This window comes from Tupaia chinensis, unplaced genomic scaffold, assembly GCF_000334495.1.
Source record: "Tupaia chinensis unplaced genomic scaffold, TupChi_1.0 Scaffold149798_1, whole genome shotgun sequence".
Classification (NCBI taxonomy): Eukaryota; Metazoa; Chordata; class Mammalia; order Scandentia; family Tupaiidae; genus Tupaia; species Tupaia belangeri.
The window spans coordinates 1,265,862-1,284,293 of record NW_006209642.1 but is presented as its reverse complement, the minus strand read 5'-3'; the positions used below and the strand labels follow the sequence as shown (position 1 = coordinate 1,284,293).

The 18,432-nt window shown below is 37.9% G+C and overlaps 1 pseudogene; it reads left to right on the top strand.

Annotated features, from left to right (window-relative positions):
• Window positions 1-16,673, top strand: part of LOC102491900 (glutaredoxin-1-like) — a 22,550-nt pseudogene extending 5,877 nt beyond the window's left edge.
• The last annotated feature ends 1,759 nt before the right edge of the window (window positions 16,674-18,432 follow it).

The following is an 18,432-nucleotide window of genomic DNA, read 5'->3' as shown; positions in this document are numbered from 1 at the left end:
TTCCAAAACTAAGACAGTGTAAGAGATAAACTACTATTTTTGTTTTCATCAAAAGTTCAAAAGCCATTTAAATGTATGTAATGATGTATGCATTCAAAGTGTTGAGTTTCTTAAACATTGGTCAATGAAAGCTACAGCAAGATCGTCATTGTGCCAGTAAGTTATTAAAAAGCTCATCTTACATGATATACAGTTCTTTCTCTTTCACTGGATAGTTATAATATGGTTTAGTTTAAGCAACTTTTGACAAGATGTAAGAAAATAAATTTTGACAGCAATAATAGAGCATGTAATTATTTAAGGACCAGTGCTCTGGACTTCAGTCTTTTACCTTGATCAACTACATCTCTAGTAAATTTCTACGAGTTTCTCAGGTACTAATGTTGCCCTACTCCACCGCATCCTCTCTAGCTTCTATGCTTGCTTCCTGTCAAATGCTGTGCTTGACTCCCATTGTTTACTTCTATTTTCTTTTCATCGTCCATTGCATTTATGGTCTTTTTCCTCACATTTCTACATTACACTGTACATTCTTATGTTTTAATTTCTGGAGGGGAGTTTTGCTTGTCAGGGAGAGAAGGAAAGGGAGAGAGACAGAGAGAGGTAAAGAGAATGTGCTTAAAAAAATTACTCATGATACTTGTTAAAGATGGTAAGTCAGACTTTACTCAAAGGGACCAGGGAGATAGGCACAGAGACTATTGTAATGAGGCCTTGCAGTGGGGAAGAGAGATTGGAATTAACTCCCAACTTGAAGGACAAGTTGAGGAGCAGAGTCAATGAACAGAAAATCAGGAAAGAGGCCAGCAGGTGGTGTAATGGTTAAGGTGTTGGATTCCCACATGGCTGAAAACAGTTTGAGTCCCTGACTGGCTGGTTTGAAAATCACGACAAATAAATCAATGTGGCTTTATTTTTTTTCCTTTTCCTTTTTCTTTTCTTTTCTTCTTCTTTTTTTAATCTATAAAAGGAAAATAAGGAAACATAAAGGAAAAGGGGTTTCTGGCTCAAATGACTTAATGACTTAATAAGATTATTGCTAAAGGCAAGCCAGGGTGATAAGATATGGAGAGTAATACGAAGGGTGGAAGATTTTTCACTAGACCGACTTAGCAGGATTATTGCTCAAACTGGGTTCTACAAAGACAAAGAAAGCCCATAGTCGTCCTAGTCCAAAGGGACTCAGAAGTATCACTAAAGTTTTGATCAAAGGAGTCTTCGTTGATACTTACATTATATTATATTTAAGAAAAAGGAGTAAGAGCTACCAACATTTCTATATCTTTCTTCTCTTTTTCTCTGTTTCGTTCACATATGAAATTTTCCTTTGAACATCTCTTAAACTTCTGACCTCTTTTTTGCTTTACTTCTATTGCCATTCTTCTGTGCTCCTCTTTCTTCACTTTATCATGATGGGTTCACTCATGATCACAGCATATCTTTTTAATTCCCACATAGTAGTTACAGCACCCATCATTTGGATGATACCACACAAATGCTTCAAGTGTGTGATTAGAGAATAGAGGGTGGGAGGAAGCTCTTCTAAGATTACAAAGCCTTATTTTGTAATCTTCCTGACTCGGCAAACCTTCAGTCCACAGTTGAGGTAATTTAATTCCTATCTATGAATTCAGCCCCTCAGACCAATCTCTCTTAAGTAGTAGGAATTTAGAAAAACTTGGCCAATAGTATCAAGTTAGTCCAGCTCCTTTTTCTCTGACTTTGTACAACAGATAAAATATATCATTATTCTTGTGACTGAATTAGTTCTAACAACTGGTTCTCCTTATTCTCCAGCAACTAAAGTTGAACTCTGTACCCTATTGTATCTCGATTCCTTTAATATTAGGAGTGTGGAATCTAACCTGGTTATTCAGGTCTTATCCTTTCACCTACTTGGTAGCTAAAACCATACTCATTAGGGCAAAATCTCCATTACTCGACCCTATGTTCAGTGTAAAACTACTTGATTAAAATGAGAGGAATCTTTAAAGGCAACAACAAAGAATTTTCCCTGCTGGAATAAATCAGTTGCTCAGAAGGATGGCTTTAAAATTACTCTTATTAAAATAAGTCAGACATTATCACTTCACAAGAGGGTCTCAGGTTGGATGGGAACTAGCAGCTAGCATAATGGCTATGTCGCTGGACTCCCATGCAGTTAACCGCGGTTCGCGTCCTGGACCTGGTGGCTTAAAACACGCCGGGCACGTGTGCATGCATGCCCAAGATCCCAAGAGGAGAATGGAGGAGAAGGGATTGCAGCGTGACCATCCCCCCTGGGGGGTGATTTCTCGCTTTCTGTCTCTATGTCTCTCTCTGTCTGTCTGGCGAGTGCACGCGCCCTATAGAGAAAAAAACCTCTCCAAAAAAAAAAGAGGGTCTCAGGTTGGAGAAAGTAATGAACCTGAATTATTCACATTATTTTCTGAATTTCTGAGTATTTCTAAAGAAAATTAAAACAACAGCAACAACAAAAAGACAAGAAAAAAATAAACTTAAGACTAATATTTTAAATTTGTAGTTAACTTTATGTGGGCCGTGAACACTGATGGACAGACTTTCCTTTTTGCTTATCAGATTTGTTCTTCTGCTTTTCATTATGATGATTTCAAATCTAATGAATTCTCCTCTAACATCTGACTTCAGCCACTTTCCCTTCACCTCTCACCTCATTTTCTGTAGCAGATCCTGATAGAGAAAGTAGAAACCATCGGATAGATACACTCTCAGGGTTTCAGCACCACATTTGCATACCGATATGAAACCTTGTCTCTCTCCCTGTTCTTCCAGTTTGGATGGAAAAAGCGTGTCTCTTCTGTGAGGTCCGCACCCTTTCACAGGACTTGAGGATTATCTTTCTTTTTTTTAAAAGTCTCCTACTCTACCATTTTGCTTGCTCTTTCTCACTCACTGGATTCAATTTGTGACTAAAAAAATCAAATTAGAAGCAAACATACTAATCCGGTTTTTATTGGATCTTATGTCTTTTTAACTAGGGATCTCTGTCTTGCTTTTTGCAGCTGAAAACCTTAAACAAGTTCCCGTCATTTTTGTCTCTGCTTTCTAACCTGCTAGTTTCTCATGTCTCACGAATTGCCTCTGCCTCAACCTACAGTCCTAAAACTGCTTTTATCGAGATCACTAATGTCATTTACCCCTTATATAAGCCCTCGACTTACAGTCTTGATTCCTCAAAAATATTTGAAATTCTTGATCACTTCCTCCTTCTAATAAATACCTGGTTCACTAATTTTTAAGAAAATACTTTCTTGTGATTTTTTCCCTTAACTCGCAGGCCACTTTAGCTGTCTTTGTTGTTTTCTCTTTCTCTATGCATCCGCGGAAAGGCTGTTTTCCCTTTTTGCTATGGCTTTGTCTCTTTTACTTCATATTCTACCATTGTCCATAAATAACCTTTTGGGCCTTTTAGTTTTTGCATAATTTTCTAAGGTTATCTAATAGTTTTACTTTCCTAAGCTTATTTGTATGATAGTAAAAAAAAAAAAAATTGCATACAAAAGTGAAGCTTCTAGTATGATTTGCTTAGATAACAGGGGACACTTTATAGGAAACTGTAAACTAAGTAACCTTTATCCCTCTCACAGCTTCTGTCATTATTTATATTCTTAAAATTTCTCCCCAAAAGTTCCATGTTCAAATATCTCTCCTGACAGCCAGACTTAAGACACTGAATAGAATGACTGACACATTCAGTTTGCTGACTTATAAGGCATTTCAAATCCAACTTGCCCCAACCTGAATTTATTAAATTCTCTTTCTGACCTCTATAAGAAATTCAGTTCCTTGTTCTGCTTGCCATGCTGCTGCATACTGACTTGCTCAAGTTGCAAAATGAGGAGCTTTCTCCACTATTTCTACATGTGTACCTTGGAAATATTATGAATTTGATTCTGGGTCACCACAATAAAATAAACATAATTAAGTGAGTAACACAAATTTTTTGTTTTCCCAGTGCAAATAAAAGTTATGTTTGGGGCCCAGCAGGTAGTTAAGGCATTGGACCTGGGCAGGTGGCTTGAAAAACACCAGGCATATGGGCATGGATGCCCAAAATCCCAAAAGGAGAATGGAAGAGAAAGGATTGAAGTGTGGCCATCTCCCTGTGAGGTGACATCTCACATTTCTTTTCTCTGTCTCTCTCCAGGGAGTGCATGCGCTCTATGGCAAAAACTTAAACAAACAAACAAACAAAAAACCAAACAAAAAAAACCCTAAAAAGTTATGCTTGCATTATACTGTAGTCTGTTACATGCACAATAATATCATGTCAAAAAAGCAATGTAAATATTTAATTAAAAATAATTTGTTGCTAAAAAATGCTAATGATCATCTGAACCTTCAGTAAGTTGTAATCTTTTTACTGGTAGAGAATCTTACTTTGATGTTGCTAAGTCATTAGGATGGTGGTTACTGAAGTTTGGGGTGGCTGTGGCAATTTTTAAAACAAGACAACAATGAAGTTTTCTGCATCTATTGATTTTAAAAGATTTCTTTTTTTTAGAGAGAGTTTTGCTATAGGGCACATGCGCTTGCCAGAAATAGAGAGACAGAGAGTGAGAAATCAGCCCCCAGGGGGGATGGCAACGTTGCAATCCCTTCTCTATTTTCCTCTCAGGATCTTGGGCACACACACACACACACACACACACACACGTGCCCTTTGTGAGTTTAAGCCACTGGGTCTAGGACTTGAACCACGGTTGACTACATGGGAGTCCAGCGACATAGCCATTACACCAACTGTTGGTCCCAAGATGTGCTTTTTAATAACTTGCTGGCACAATGACTACCTTGCTGTTAATCTTGATTTTTTTTACCTCTTCTCATGAATCACAAATGTTCTTAATGGCATCTGGAATGGTGACCCATTCTGGAAATTTCTTTTGCTCAGATCTATCAGAGTAATCACCATCTATGTAAATTACAGCTTTACAAACTGTATTTCTTAAATAGTATCTAAAGTAACGGGTTTGTGTTAACAGGCATGAAAACAAAATTAATCTCGTCGTATATCTCAATCAGAGCTCTTGGGTGACCAGGTACATTACCATTTTATAAGGAATTTATTTTATATTTTAAAAAGAATCTTTTTCTTCTCCTAAGAAACAGGTCTAAAGAGTGGGTTTAAAATATTCAGTAAACCAGATGGTGAACAGATACACTATTATCTAGGTTTTATTGTTCCGTTTATAAAGCAGAGGCAGCGTAGATAGCATAGTTCTTTTTTCTTTTCCTTGGAGGCTTTGCCTTAGGGCATGTGCACTTGCCCAGAGAGAGCGAGACATAGAGACAGTGAGAGGGAAAGTGAGAAATCACTCCCTGGGGGTATGGCCACACCACAGTCCTTTCTCGTCCATTCTTCTCTTGGGATCTTGAGCATGCACGTACAAGCATACAGTGTGTTTCAAGTCACTGGGCCTGGGACTTGAACTATGGTCAGCTATGTGGGAGTCCATTGATGTAATCACTATATCACCTCCTGGCCCTGATAGCATAATTCTTAAGATCCCTAAGATTTTGAAATGGTAAATGATCATGGGCTGCAACTTAAAAGTCACCAGCTATTTTAGTCCGTAAGAAGAGAGTTAGCTTATTCATTGATGTTTCTTAATTAACTAATTTTTTAATTGCCAGGAGACTCATGCTCTTGCCAGATAGAGAGAGAAAGTACCTCCCGATGAGTTTGGTTATGCTCTTCCTGGCCAACTAAGTCTTGCTGCTGCTTCTCACAGTCAATGAAATAAGAGGCAGAGGCTGGAAAAAAAAAACGAGTTTATTTCTGTAACCGGTTACAGGGAGACAGTCAGCAAGCACTACCAAACTGTCTTGAAAAGTTCAGCATGTTCTCAGTATTTATAGGTACAAAATACAAGTATGTGCAAATCATTCCTCACTGCAATGAATCACAGTCAATCTCTTTCTCCTGGGTAATTATACTGATGGCTTCAAATATGCATTCCTGGTTTCTCATCTGATCATTCCTTAAACAGATCTCCCTTATCATTCAGCACTTGGTCGGATTATTCTTGCTAGAGGCTTTCTTAATTTCAGAGTGGCTGCAGTACTGCCAAACCTTAAACTGGCCTGCTTCAATGCACAACGCTTTACCTTCATTCCCCTTGCTGTCATGGTTTGGAGTATACACGCGCATGCACTTGGAATGTTTTTCAAGCTCTGGGGCTTGGATTCAAATACGGTAGGCCATCTGAGATCCAGCTCCTTTAACCACTATGCTATGTGGCTGGTCCTCCTTTGAAGCCTTGAAGCCATGTATTGACTTCTTTTATCCATGAAAGTCCTAGATGGCATCTTCTTCCAAGAGAATGATGTTTCTTCTACATTGAAAATCTGTTCAGTGTACCCATCTTCACAAATTACGTTAGCTAGATCTGGATAATTTACTGCAGTTTCTACACTGGCATCGTCCGCTTCACCTTGCACTTTCCTCAAACCTCATGAACTAACCTATGCTAGCTTCAAACTCTTCTTCTGTAGCTTGCTCACTCCTCTCAACTTTCATAGTATGGAGGACAGTTAAGGCTTTGTTTTGAATTAGACTTGGCTTAAGGGAAAGTTGTGACTGGTTTGATCTTCTAGTCAGACCACTAAAGCTTATCCTCACTAAGGGTAATTATGTCCAGCTTTTAATTGACATTTATGTGCCTCTTCTTTTCACTTGAACACTTACAGGCTATTACAGGGTTACTGATTGGCATAATTTCAATATTGTTCTATTTCAGAGAATATCTCTGGAGGGAGGGAAAGAAATAAGAAAACAGCTGGTTGCTGTAGCAGTCAGAATAAACACAATGTTTATTAAGTTTGCAGCCTTATGTGGTTGTTATGTGGGTGTGATTCCTTGGGCCGCTAAACAATTATAATAGTAACATCGAAGATCACTGGTCACATGGGTCAGCAGGTGGCATGCTGGTTAAGGTACTGGACTTCTGCATAATCCACCACAGTTTGAGCCCCAGATCCGGCAGCTTGAAAAATCACATTGGTCACATGTGCATGCATGCCTAAAATCCCAGGAGGAAAGTGGTGGAAAAAGGATTGTGGCATGGCCATCTGCCTGTATGTGTGTGTGTGTGTGGCGGTGGGGGTGGGGGAAGACTCTCACTTTTCCTCTCTCTGTCTGGTAAGTGCACATATTATATGGCAAAAATCTGGGGGGAAAAAAAAAGAAGGTTGCTAGTCATAGATCACCATAACATATATATACGTAAGAGAGATTTTTTTAAGAGAGAGGCTTTTGCCATAGGGTGTGTACAGTGTGCTCACTGAAGAGACAGAGAGACAGGAAGGGAGAAATCACCCTGCAGTGGGGATGGCCATGCTTCAATCCCTTTTCCTCCATTCTCCCCTCAGGATTTTGGGGATGCACACACATGTGCCCAGTGTGAGTTTTAAGCCGCTGGGTCTGGGACTCAAACTGCAGTCAACTACATAGGAGTCTAGTGACATAACCATTATGCCATCTGCTGGTCCCAAAAAATATTTTAAGAATTACTAAATTATTATGTGACACAGAAACATGAAGAAAGCACATGTTGGAAAAAGGCACTGATAGATTTGCCACAAACTTTGAGTTTGTAAAAAAACTTGTTATCTTCAAAGTGCCACAGGACGAAATGCAATAAAAACTTGATCACTCAGGCCTTGTCTCTTCACTCAGTTTGGCAACTTAGAGCATACTTCCTTAGAGCAAGACTTCTGTGACATGAACCTGCCCTCGGGGGAAGACATTTTATTAAATTGAGATGAGTCTTTAAAAGCAACAAAACTATCCTTAGATGATAGAATAAACCAGTTGCTCATGAGGGTGGCTTTAAAATTGATTTTATTGAAATAAGCCAGGTATTATCTTCTCATATCTGAGTTTGGAGAAAGTAATAAACTTGCATTCTTCCCATTTTTTTCTGAGCCTTTGAACACTGCTTTAGAAATTTAAAACAACCCTTATATCCCTTAAGACAATGGAAGAGGTAAAATTGACAAACATCTCTTTCTGTGTCACTGCCACCACCTTAATGTCCTGTCACTTCTCAATTCTGAGTATATCTCCTCAACCTATTCGTTCTTCACTTTGGATTTAGTTTAGATGCCTATTTTATTCCACTGATTTGGAAACTTTCCTGACTAGACAGTGTTATTTATCCATCTTCTTTTGCATTTTTTTTTTTTCCTAGCTAGGCACTAGTTTCAACACCTAGAGCTCAGAAAGGAGTAAATAAAGGAGCAAGTGAATGTCTTTACTAACATTCACTGCCTGCCTGCTCTGAATCCCAGTCCTGCTTGCCTTTTGCAAGGCTTAAGACTATTCATCTGGCCCATCTCCAGGCCTGAGAGTATTTGGTTAAAATTATCTGGATATCTGGTGAAACTGAGATAAACTGTTTTAGAGATTCTATTAAATTTATTGATATATTCATTTTGTACCTCTAGACTCTCAAACTGCACTCATGACCCATGTTCTTGTGTATTTAAAGCCACAGGTCCCCTATCTCCTTGGAGTATTAATTTTGGTCATTTCTTGGGTTTTTGAGACATAATATTTATATTATAACAAGGACATACTATGTAGCCAAAGGCTAAATTCAGAGTAAGTTAAAAAATAAACTATAATATTTCAAGGCATGAAATTTCAAAGAAATGTTACGGTGGGCTGGGGCAGCTGAATACTCATATCCTGGGGATACATTTACCTTTCTCTCTTCTGTTTTGGGACACTGAACTTCAGATGTTCCGTCATGTGGGTGGTATATGTGTATGTGAGTGTATTGGAGAAAAGTTTTCCCATGAAGAGTCTATGGCAAAAAATTTTGCGTTTGATGCTAAAAAAGAGAGATCACATTAAGGAAATCAAAAAACTTCTTCAGAGTTTTGTGTACTAGTATAGCCCTAAATATCTTTTCACTTCCTTTTTTTTTTAATTTCCAGGGAGCATATTCACTCATCAGAGAGAGACAGAAAAATAGAGAGAGACAGAGAGAGTGAGAGATGGAGAGGGAAAGCAATCTCCCAATAGAGTGTGGTCATGCTGCAACCCCTTCCCTTCTATTTCTCCATCCTGTCAGGATTTGGAGCACATGTGCGAGTTCATTCAGTATGTTTCCAAGCCTCCAGGGCTGGTATTTCAATTGCAGTTGGCCATGCGGGATCTGGCTTTCTTAAACACTAAGCTACAGAGATAGTCCTAAGTTTATTTCTGAATTCCAGACTTTCTAATACTAGGCTATAAGTGTTAATAAAGGAAGGTGAAATTTCTTATATTGTCCTTTCCAGCAGCCATTAGGGAACCAAAGTTCTCATTGTTTTCCTTATTGAATTGCTTATAGTGGGAATAAGAAAATAATCTGTCACACATGTTGCTGGAAATCTCTCTTAGTGTGTCTAGGTTTCAAACAATAAGATTAGAATGTTACGGTATTAACAAACAAACAAAAAAAACAAATAGAGTATCACAACATTAACATTAGTCATTCAGTTAAGAAATTTCCATGAGGATTTAAAAATCCCTCTAGAGAAATTATAAGGCATGCTTCTGTGTTTTCTGTCTTGGCTATCCACAACAAAGACTACATGTGTTCCATAATTTTTACAAAAAGGAACAGATGGAGACTTGAATTTTGAGGGTTTGCTTTCTAAGGAGTCCTCATTAGGCTGCTTATTTAGATATACATTAAAAACAATAATTTTTTCTCTCATGTGAAGCTAACCATGTATTTGGCTATCTTTTAAATTATCAGACAGATTATTTTAGTTTTTTGAAAGATTTGTAAGATGCCAATAAAAATCCAGAGAGCACTGACTAGCTGAATGTTTCAGAAAAAATGTCCAACTAAGTCCTTGTTTTTTTAATGCATTAAATAAAGAGGCCATGTACAGTCTTTCTACTGTAAATACACTCTGATACTATTGTGATAAGCAAGGGTGGTGTGAAACTTTCCAAATGAAGGTCAGGGAAACAGACGACATCTCTTGTTTCTAGGTTTGTTCAGCAAAGTTTACATCATATACCGCATATAAATTTATCCAAGGAGAATGCATTGATATAAGAAAATTCAGGCCAATCTCTCTAGTTTTCCTTTTTAGTAGTTTATCTTTGTTTTTTTGTTTTTCCTGAAGACAGGTTCCACATTTTATTTACATTTTAAGAGTAACTTTAATCTGAAAATCACATATCCATACACCTATTTTCTTTTAAATGAGTTCACTTTAACTTAAATGCATGGTTTGTTAAACAAAAACTGTAAACAAATATTTACTGTCTGTTACATGTAACTCACAGGAACAGCTTTTAACAGAAATTTATCAGCACACCTCCCCTATACTTTTTATGATAAATACAGGTATCAAAATAATCCTGAATATATATATATATTTTTTTCTTTTTTTGGAGAGATTTTTGCTGTAGGGTGCTTGTGCTCGCCAGAAAGACAGAGAGAGACAGAAAGCCAGAAATCACCCCCCAGGGGGGATGGTCACACCGCAATCCCTTCTCCTCCATTCTCCTCTCGGGATCCTGGGCACACATGCACATGTGCCTGGCGTGAGTTTAAGCCACTGGGTCCGGGACTTGAACCGTGGCTGACTACATGAGAGTCCAGTGACATAGCCATTACGCTAACTGCTGGTCCCCTGAAAATATTTTTGATATTATTAGTAGTTAGCACCCACAAAAATTATTACAGTTTGTTACAATATTCATTTGTACCTGCTACTTTAAACAATTTTAACTGTAGCTCTTCCACTAAGTGAGATGAATAAAGCATGCCATTTCTGTTTTTCCTTTTGAGATTTTTTTATTTCTCAGAAACACACATGCTTGTACCACTGCCACCTGACAGTTCTCACCATGCTTTTATTCTGAAAATTCAAATTCTATTTTGATACTCCAGGCTTACGTTTAAATGACAGTGCCTTAACAAGAGAAAAAGAATCGTGCACATTTTTCCTCTTGTTACCTGAAAACATAATGAGTGTACACACACACACACACACATATATAAATATATATATAGAGAGAGAGAGTGAGAGAGAGAGAGAGATTTGCTATAGGGAGTGTGTGCTCACCGGATAGAGACAGTAATCGAGAAATCAGCCCCTGGGGAGATGGCCATTCTGTAATCTCTTCCCTGCCATTCTCTTCTTGGGATTTTGGGCATGCATGCACATGCACCCAGTATGAATTTCAATCCTCCGGGTCTGGGATCACAGTCAGCCATGTGGGAATTCAGTGACATCACTATTATGCCTTCTGCTGGTCCCATTAAATATACTCTTACAAATGTCCAGTTATGATTACCAGTTGAAATTCTTTCACCTAATCTGTGGGTATTTTGTGTAGTGATATTTAATCAAGACATTGATATGAATAGAAGATTGTTAATTTAAGACAAATTCGAGATTCACTAAAATTAATTATTGTATGTTTGTCCTGGTGGCTGCGGAAGCTTCATATTTCATTTTCTTTAGACATCATTAGATGTCATAGCTCTTAAAAGATGACTATAACGTGATATGAGTTTTGGCGTTTTGCTCACACTGGTATGCTCCATATGACCACCATCCTACTGGAATTCCACTCATATTAAATTTCGTTACCAATCTAACTTGTGGAGGAGCTTCTGGGTATTTAGGTCCACATTCTACTTTCAGGCTCTGTATTCTATTTTCATAATTTGTCTGTGGATACTACCATCTTCTGCAACCTGACATAGCTGCTCTGGTTGTTAAAAAAAAAAAAATCTTTATTCATAGAATGGAAAAAAATAGAAAAGAAAATCTGAAACAAATATGGTTCTTAGATCCCAAGTTCCTTTAATGAAACAGAACATTAAGAAAAATCTTTCTACTCCTTGGCTAACACAAGTTAGTGATTTATTTAAAGTAAGTCTTGTGTTTTTATTTTGTTGTGTCTAGACAGCCAAATTCTTCAGGGCAATTCAAAGAATGTGCAGCCAGTGCTGATGATATAGTAAAAGAAGAAAAACAAATGTAATAAATTTCTAAATTATCCTTTTAAACTCATTGAATAAATAAGGCTAAGAATGATTTTTATAAAAGGTACATTGATTTTGGAAATGATTCCAGAGTATTTTTGGATACAAAATACAAAAATAAAACCTATAATATGAAAGTCTTGGTGGATTTTACTAATACGTAACTTAAAAATGAATATGTGCACATGAAATTTTTTTTTTTTGAGAAGTTTTCGCTATAGGGCATGTGCGCTCACCAGACAGACAGACAGAGACATAGAGACAGAAAATGAGAAATCACCCCCCAGGGGGGATGGTCACGCCGCAATCCCTTCTCCTCCATTCTCCTCTCGGGATCTTGGGCACGCACGCACACGCACCCGGTGTGAGTTCTAAGCCACCAGGTCTGGGACGCGAACCACAGTCGACTACATGGGAATCCAGCAACATAGCCATTATGCTAACTGCTGGTTCCCGACATGAAATATTTTTATGCAGGAATAATAGCTTCAAAACAGTAATACTTGAACAATGAGTTCACGTGGTCTCTTTGCGTTTCATGTATTAAACCAGATTCTTAGCAAGAAACACCAGTGAATTATAAATAACCAGATGGATATATAAAACCATTAGCTCAATAACTGGGTATCTGGGGGAGAATTGAAAAGATTTAAAGTTGCATATATACAACAGATGACAAATCTTATTTATTTAACTAAGTGGCCAGTCCTGTAGCCTACTAGTTAAGGAGTCCCATCCCACATGGCCAATTGCAATTTGAATCCCTACCCCAGTGGCTTGTAAAACACTGCCAGGCACTCGTATATGTACCCCAAATCTTGACACTATAGAGAAATAGAAGAGAAGGGATTGAAGCATGATCATATCCCATTGGGGATGCTTTCTGTCTCTTTCTCTCTATGTCTTTGTTTCTCTTTGGCAAGCATATGTGCCCTCTGGATATTAAAAAATATTAAGAAGATGAAAACTACTGAAACATTTTAATGGTACAGAAAGTATAGATGAGTTTTTTGCAGTTTTTCAATAGGTATATTATCTATCATTTGTGTCAAATAGAACAATGAGATAGGAGTGTCCTGCAATGATAAGATCTTAGTTCAAGCTCTGAGAAAGCACCATGTTACACTGGCTTTTATGTTGACAGACTGTTTTTAGAAGCCAGGCTCTTTGCATACTCATCTATAGAAGGTTACATGTGATTTTTTCCCTTTAGGTCATTGTTCTTAGAGTTGTTAGTAAAGGGAGTCATTAAAGGAAGTTCACCCTTCCTTATTAACCTTATAGTTGAATTATGTGGAAAAAAAGAAAGACCTTTTCCTCTTTTGATTTGCAAGGTTGAAAAACTGGACTGAGATCAGTGATGAGGAAACTGAAGGCAACTATTAAATTACTGGTTATTGTAGTAAATAGCAATTCTTTCTAAATCCAAGAATATCTTCTAGTGAATAACTGATTTCATTAATCCTCATGTTGAAACTTTAAGTACTGTTGAAAATTGCTTATATGGGATGGTTTCTTGAATTTTATCACTCGGTAACTTGCTGAGCTCCAAGGATAGGAATTTGTGCTTCTATTGAAAATGTTACCAGCAGTTAGTGTTTGGCTATGTTGCTAGACTCCCATGTAGTTGACCATGGTTCGAGTCCTGGACCCGGTGGCTCAAACTCACACCGGGCACATGTGCGTGCATGCCCAAGATCCCTAGAGGAGAGTGGAGGAGAAGGGATTTTTGCGTGGCCATCCCCCCCCCCCGGGGGGTGATTCCTCGCTTTCTGTCTCTTTCGGAAGGATGGGAGGACAAGCGCATGCGCCCTATAGCAAAAAACCTCTCAAAAAAAAAAAAAAAAAAAAAGAAAAGAAAAGAAAAGAAAATGTTGGCTCTTGTCTTTAAAGGGAGCAACTCAGGGAATAATGGAGGTAAGCACAAGTCTAGAGGGATGTATAAAGCTAATGACTGTATTCACATAAGTCATGAAATATAAACCGATACACACTGATTATAGCTTTAATGAACTGGGAGCTGGCAAAACATATTTGTTCATTTTACATTTAAAATAATATTGGGGAAAGTTGTGACACATTTTTTGCATTAAAAAAAAAAAATATGTCATGACTTTCCCAATGACCTGATAGTAAGATCTTGGCATAGCACATAGAAATCTTTTATAATTTTTTATCAAAAATTCCAAACCCATACAGAAACTCATCTGATTGATCATTCACACTTCTTTGAAAGGCTTTCTGGTAAAATAGAGCCCTGGGAAGTAAAACTCAGGAGGCTGTGGTAAATAGTAAAAGGAGTCACCTTTGCCAGCCAGCTCTGACAAAGCCTTAATCATTCTGAAATGTAACACTCCAAAATCATTGTTTTAGGAAAACAGAATAAACTATATAATAAATTTGTATAGTCGAATATCTGGAGACCTCTGAAAGTATGGGAATACCTAGACAGGAAATCTTCAGTCAAAAGACAAAGACAAGTAAAAGGAAGTAATCCACCGGCTTCATTCCCCGGCACAATAATCATGAATGAAACAACTGCACGAGGTTGTTCACCCCGTGGGACTGGAAAGAAATGACTTAAAACTCATAAATGCACATATTCAGAAAGTGGAGAATGCAAGTCAGGACAATAAATCCAAATGAGTCCTATAGAAATTCTGCTAGGCTGTTCTTTTAGAATGAAGTTTGGGAGAATCCTCCCCAAATTATACAGTCCAATGTGAGTTTATCCTCACCCACTTCCTCATTCTAAGAACACTTTCATAAGTGGCTGAGTTTGGGTAAAGGAATTTCCTTGTTTAATTTTCCTTTTTGAAACTGTTTTTATTCATCTTGGTTCCCCTACTTTCCTTCCTCTTTTCTCGAGCTGGTATGGCTTTCTAGCAATTTGGTTTTCAATTTGTAATATTTTTTCTTCTCAGTTCTTCTCAGGTTTGCTGCAGGTATAGAACAGTTGGCTCTGATCTGGGGAAGAAGAGTGGCATAACAGAACTCTGTGTTGAATATGGTAGCCAATGGCTACTGAGTTGAAATGTGGCTAGTCTGAATTGGGACATGTTAGAAGAACTCACTGGATTTTAGAAACTTAGTATGAGAAAATTGCATTAACTACCGCATTAATACTTTTTATATTGATTTACATGTTAAAATGACAATACTGGGACCAGCAGCTGGTGTAATGGTTACGTCACTGGGCTTCCACATAGTCGATCATAGTTTGAGTCTCGAACCTAGCAGCTTAAAACTCATGGCAGGCCTGTGTGCATGTGTGCTCAAAATCCCAAGAGGAGAATAGAGGAGAAAGGATTGTGGCATGACCATCCCCTTGGGGGGTGATTTCTCACTTTCTTTCTCTTTTTCCGTCTCTGTCTCTCTGGCAAGCACACGTGCCCTATAGCAAAAATCTCTCCCTCTCAAAAAAAAAAAAAAAGAGACAGTATTTTGGTTATAATGGGGACAAATAAAATATGCTACTAAAGTTTAAAAAAAATGAAAACTTTGAAATTGCAGAATAAAGCAGGAGACATTATATAACACCAGAGGGAAGATTCTATCATTTGACAGCAGTGTCGCTCAAGGCACATTGAGGGTTTTTTGTTTGTTTGTTTTTTAATTTGCCAGAGGGTATGTGCACTCCCAGGAAATGGAAAGCAAGAAAGTACCCCTCCAATCTCTTATCCATTTCTTCCTCCTTTTAGGATTTTGGGCATGGAGATAACCCCACATAATGTGGTTGGGCCTCATTTAATCAGTTGAAGTCCCTCAGGGGAAATGAAAAACAAAAGACTAATGTCCCCTGAGAAAGAAAGAATTCTGCCTCTAGATTGCCTTTGGACTCAAGATGAAGACATCAGCTCTTCCTTGGTTTCCAGCCTTTTTTGCATGTGTGTGTGTGTGTGTGTGTGTGTGTGTGTGTATGTTGTGTGTGCCTCATCTCCTCCTCATGCTCTACTTTGCAGATTTCAAACTTGGTATCCTCCACAACTGTGTGAGCCAATTCCTTAGTCTCTCTCTATTCTATTTGTGTATATGTGGGGTGTGTGTATATGATGACTCTTCTTAAAAAGTTCATGAAAAATGTGTATTATGAAAAAAAGCTATGCATGGATTTCAATTTTTTTGTACCAAAACATACTTAATTCTATATTTCCATGCACTTTTTGAAGTACCTCATATACATACATACGTACATACATACATGTATGTATACATCCATGCTATTGGTTCTGTTTCTCTGGAGAAGTATGACTAATACAGAGATAAAATAACTGTAGGAATCCCCCTGGCTGATAGCAGTCTGCCAGCGTGGCTCAAGACTTTGTGATATTCAGCCAGATCCTACCAAATCCAGCCTGGGAAGGTGGAGGTGTTCATAAAGCCCACCTGCCCCTACTGCAGAAGGATCCAGCTCATTCTCAGTTCATTGCCTTCCAAACAAGGGTTTCTGGAATTTGTCAATATTACAACCACTGGTGACACAAATGAGATCATGATTATTTGAAAGAGCTCACAGGAGCAAGAATAGTGCCTTGTGTCTTTTTGAGTACAGATTGTGTTGGTGGATATAGCAATCTAGTAACTATGCAATAGAAGTAGGAACTGCTTCAGCAGCTCAAGCAGAATGGAGCTCTGGAATAATCAAAGAGCAGGCCGCAGGTTGATATTCCCTTGAGAGTGATGATGTGGCAAATGGTGATAACACTTCTTGGTGGATGCAATTTGGGACAAAAACAGCCTTTTTCTTCTGGTTCAGTATTAAAAAGTGGACCAACTTGCTTCTAGTCACAGGGATGAAAAGGTTCATAGACTATCTTGATTTTTCTCCTGAGTCGGCCTTTGGGTTTTATAAATTCTGGTTTTGGATCTACTCACTGATCCCAAAGATGTACTTTCTCTTTAGTGCATGTTCTTACTGACCAGCATGCCTCTACCTCTAAGTCAATGTTTCTCAGCCATGTTTATCCAAGACCCCTTCCTAGATTAATTTATTGTTGACTTTCTGATTCTGTCCAGCAGCTGAAATTATTTTACTACAACTGACTTTACGGAGAGTGTATGATGAGATCAATGGGTGTTTTGGATGTGCTTCTTCAGACTACAAGCGTCTCCCCACCACAACTTGAGAATCACTGTTCTGATCCAGTGTTCTCATCCTCCCTATTTCACAGGTCTCGTAGGAAATGGTCAGTAGTTCTGTGAAGGACATGAAGACTCAATTGGAGAAACTGTATGAGGTTAAGCATGTTTGGTCTTTGTGTGGTGCCGTATGGGTGCAGATGCTGTGATCGCTCAGCACTACTCTGTTCTTTAAGATGGTCATCCTGGTAATCCTGAATGACTGTGCATGAATGTGATCTATATTATCTGCAAAATTAAAACAATTTATATAAAACATCATCGCAGGTAACATGTAGCTTCCTCCCTCAAGCATACGTCTGAGAAAGGAATTAAAATTGAGAAACACTGACCTAAATGATTTTCTTCTCCCCCCACACAGTGAAAATGTAAGAATCCCTTATTATGAAGTTTGTTTCAGATTGCAAGCTTAAGCTAATTTTCTTCTGAAGTCGCTAATGAGAATGTTTAGTTTTTTTCCTAAGAAAGTACTCATATATGAAAAAGAATTCTTTTGTGATATAAAAATTATTGCAATTAAACAGTGTTATATATTTTGACCAGGGTCTCAGCAAATCTAGAATCATAGAATCTTAGAATTTGTAGATGTAGCATGTTCTGAAGACTTAAAGAAAGTTTAGACTTAAATATATTGAATATAAAAATATTAAAATAATATGCTAGTAAAAAGTTTAGTGAGACTGAAGAGAGAAAAGCAAAGTTTTGCAGCTTATTTGCACTGAAGTCCTAGTTAAAATCATCAGCAGTAAATACTTTGCAATGAGAAGACCATAAAAAATTAGAAGAATATCAAGAATAGATCTCTTGGAAAAATCGCATTTAAACATGAGAAAGTCCACATGGGTGGGAAAAAGAAAGACAAATTCTTGAATAATAGGAATCAGTCTTTTTATGAAAACATAGTAGGTGTTTAATAATTATTTTTAGGGGAGGAATCAGTACAAAAGGGAAAGAAGGAGTTTTAGAAGGAAAAACATCAGCAGGCAGGAGGAAAGTGTGGTCTACCTTGTCAAAAACTAGAGACAGATCACCGAGAATGGGAAGTGAAAAGTGACCGTTAGGTTTGGCAGTCTTATAAAACACGGCACCCAAGAAACCAGAGGTGGCAGTTTTAGCCAAACGTTTGGGATGTAAGTCAGATTGGGAAGTGCAAAGGAGTGAATGGGTGATAAGGATGCAGAGGTCAACTGTGGATTACTTTTCCTGAAGTTTAGTGCTTTTAGAGAATGGTAGGCTGGTGGCTCCATAGACCAGTGAGGTT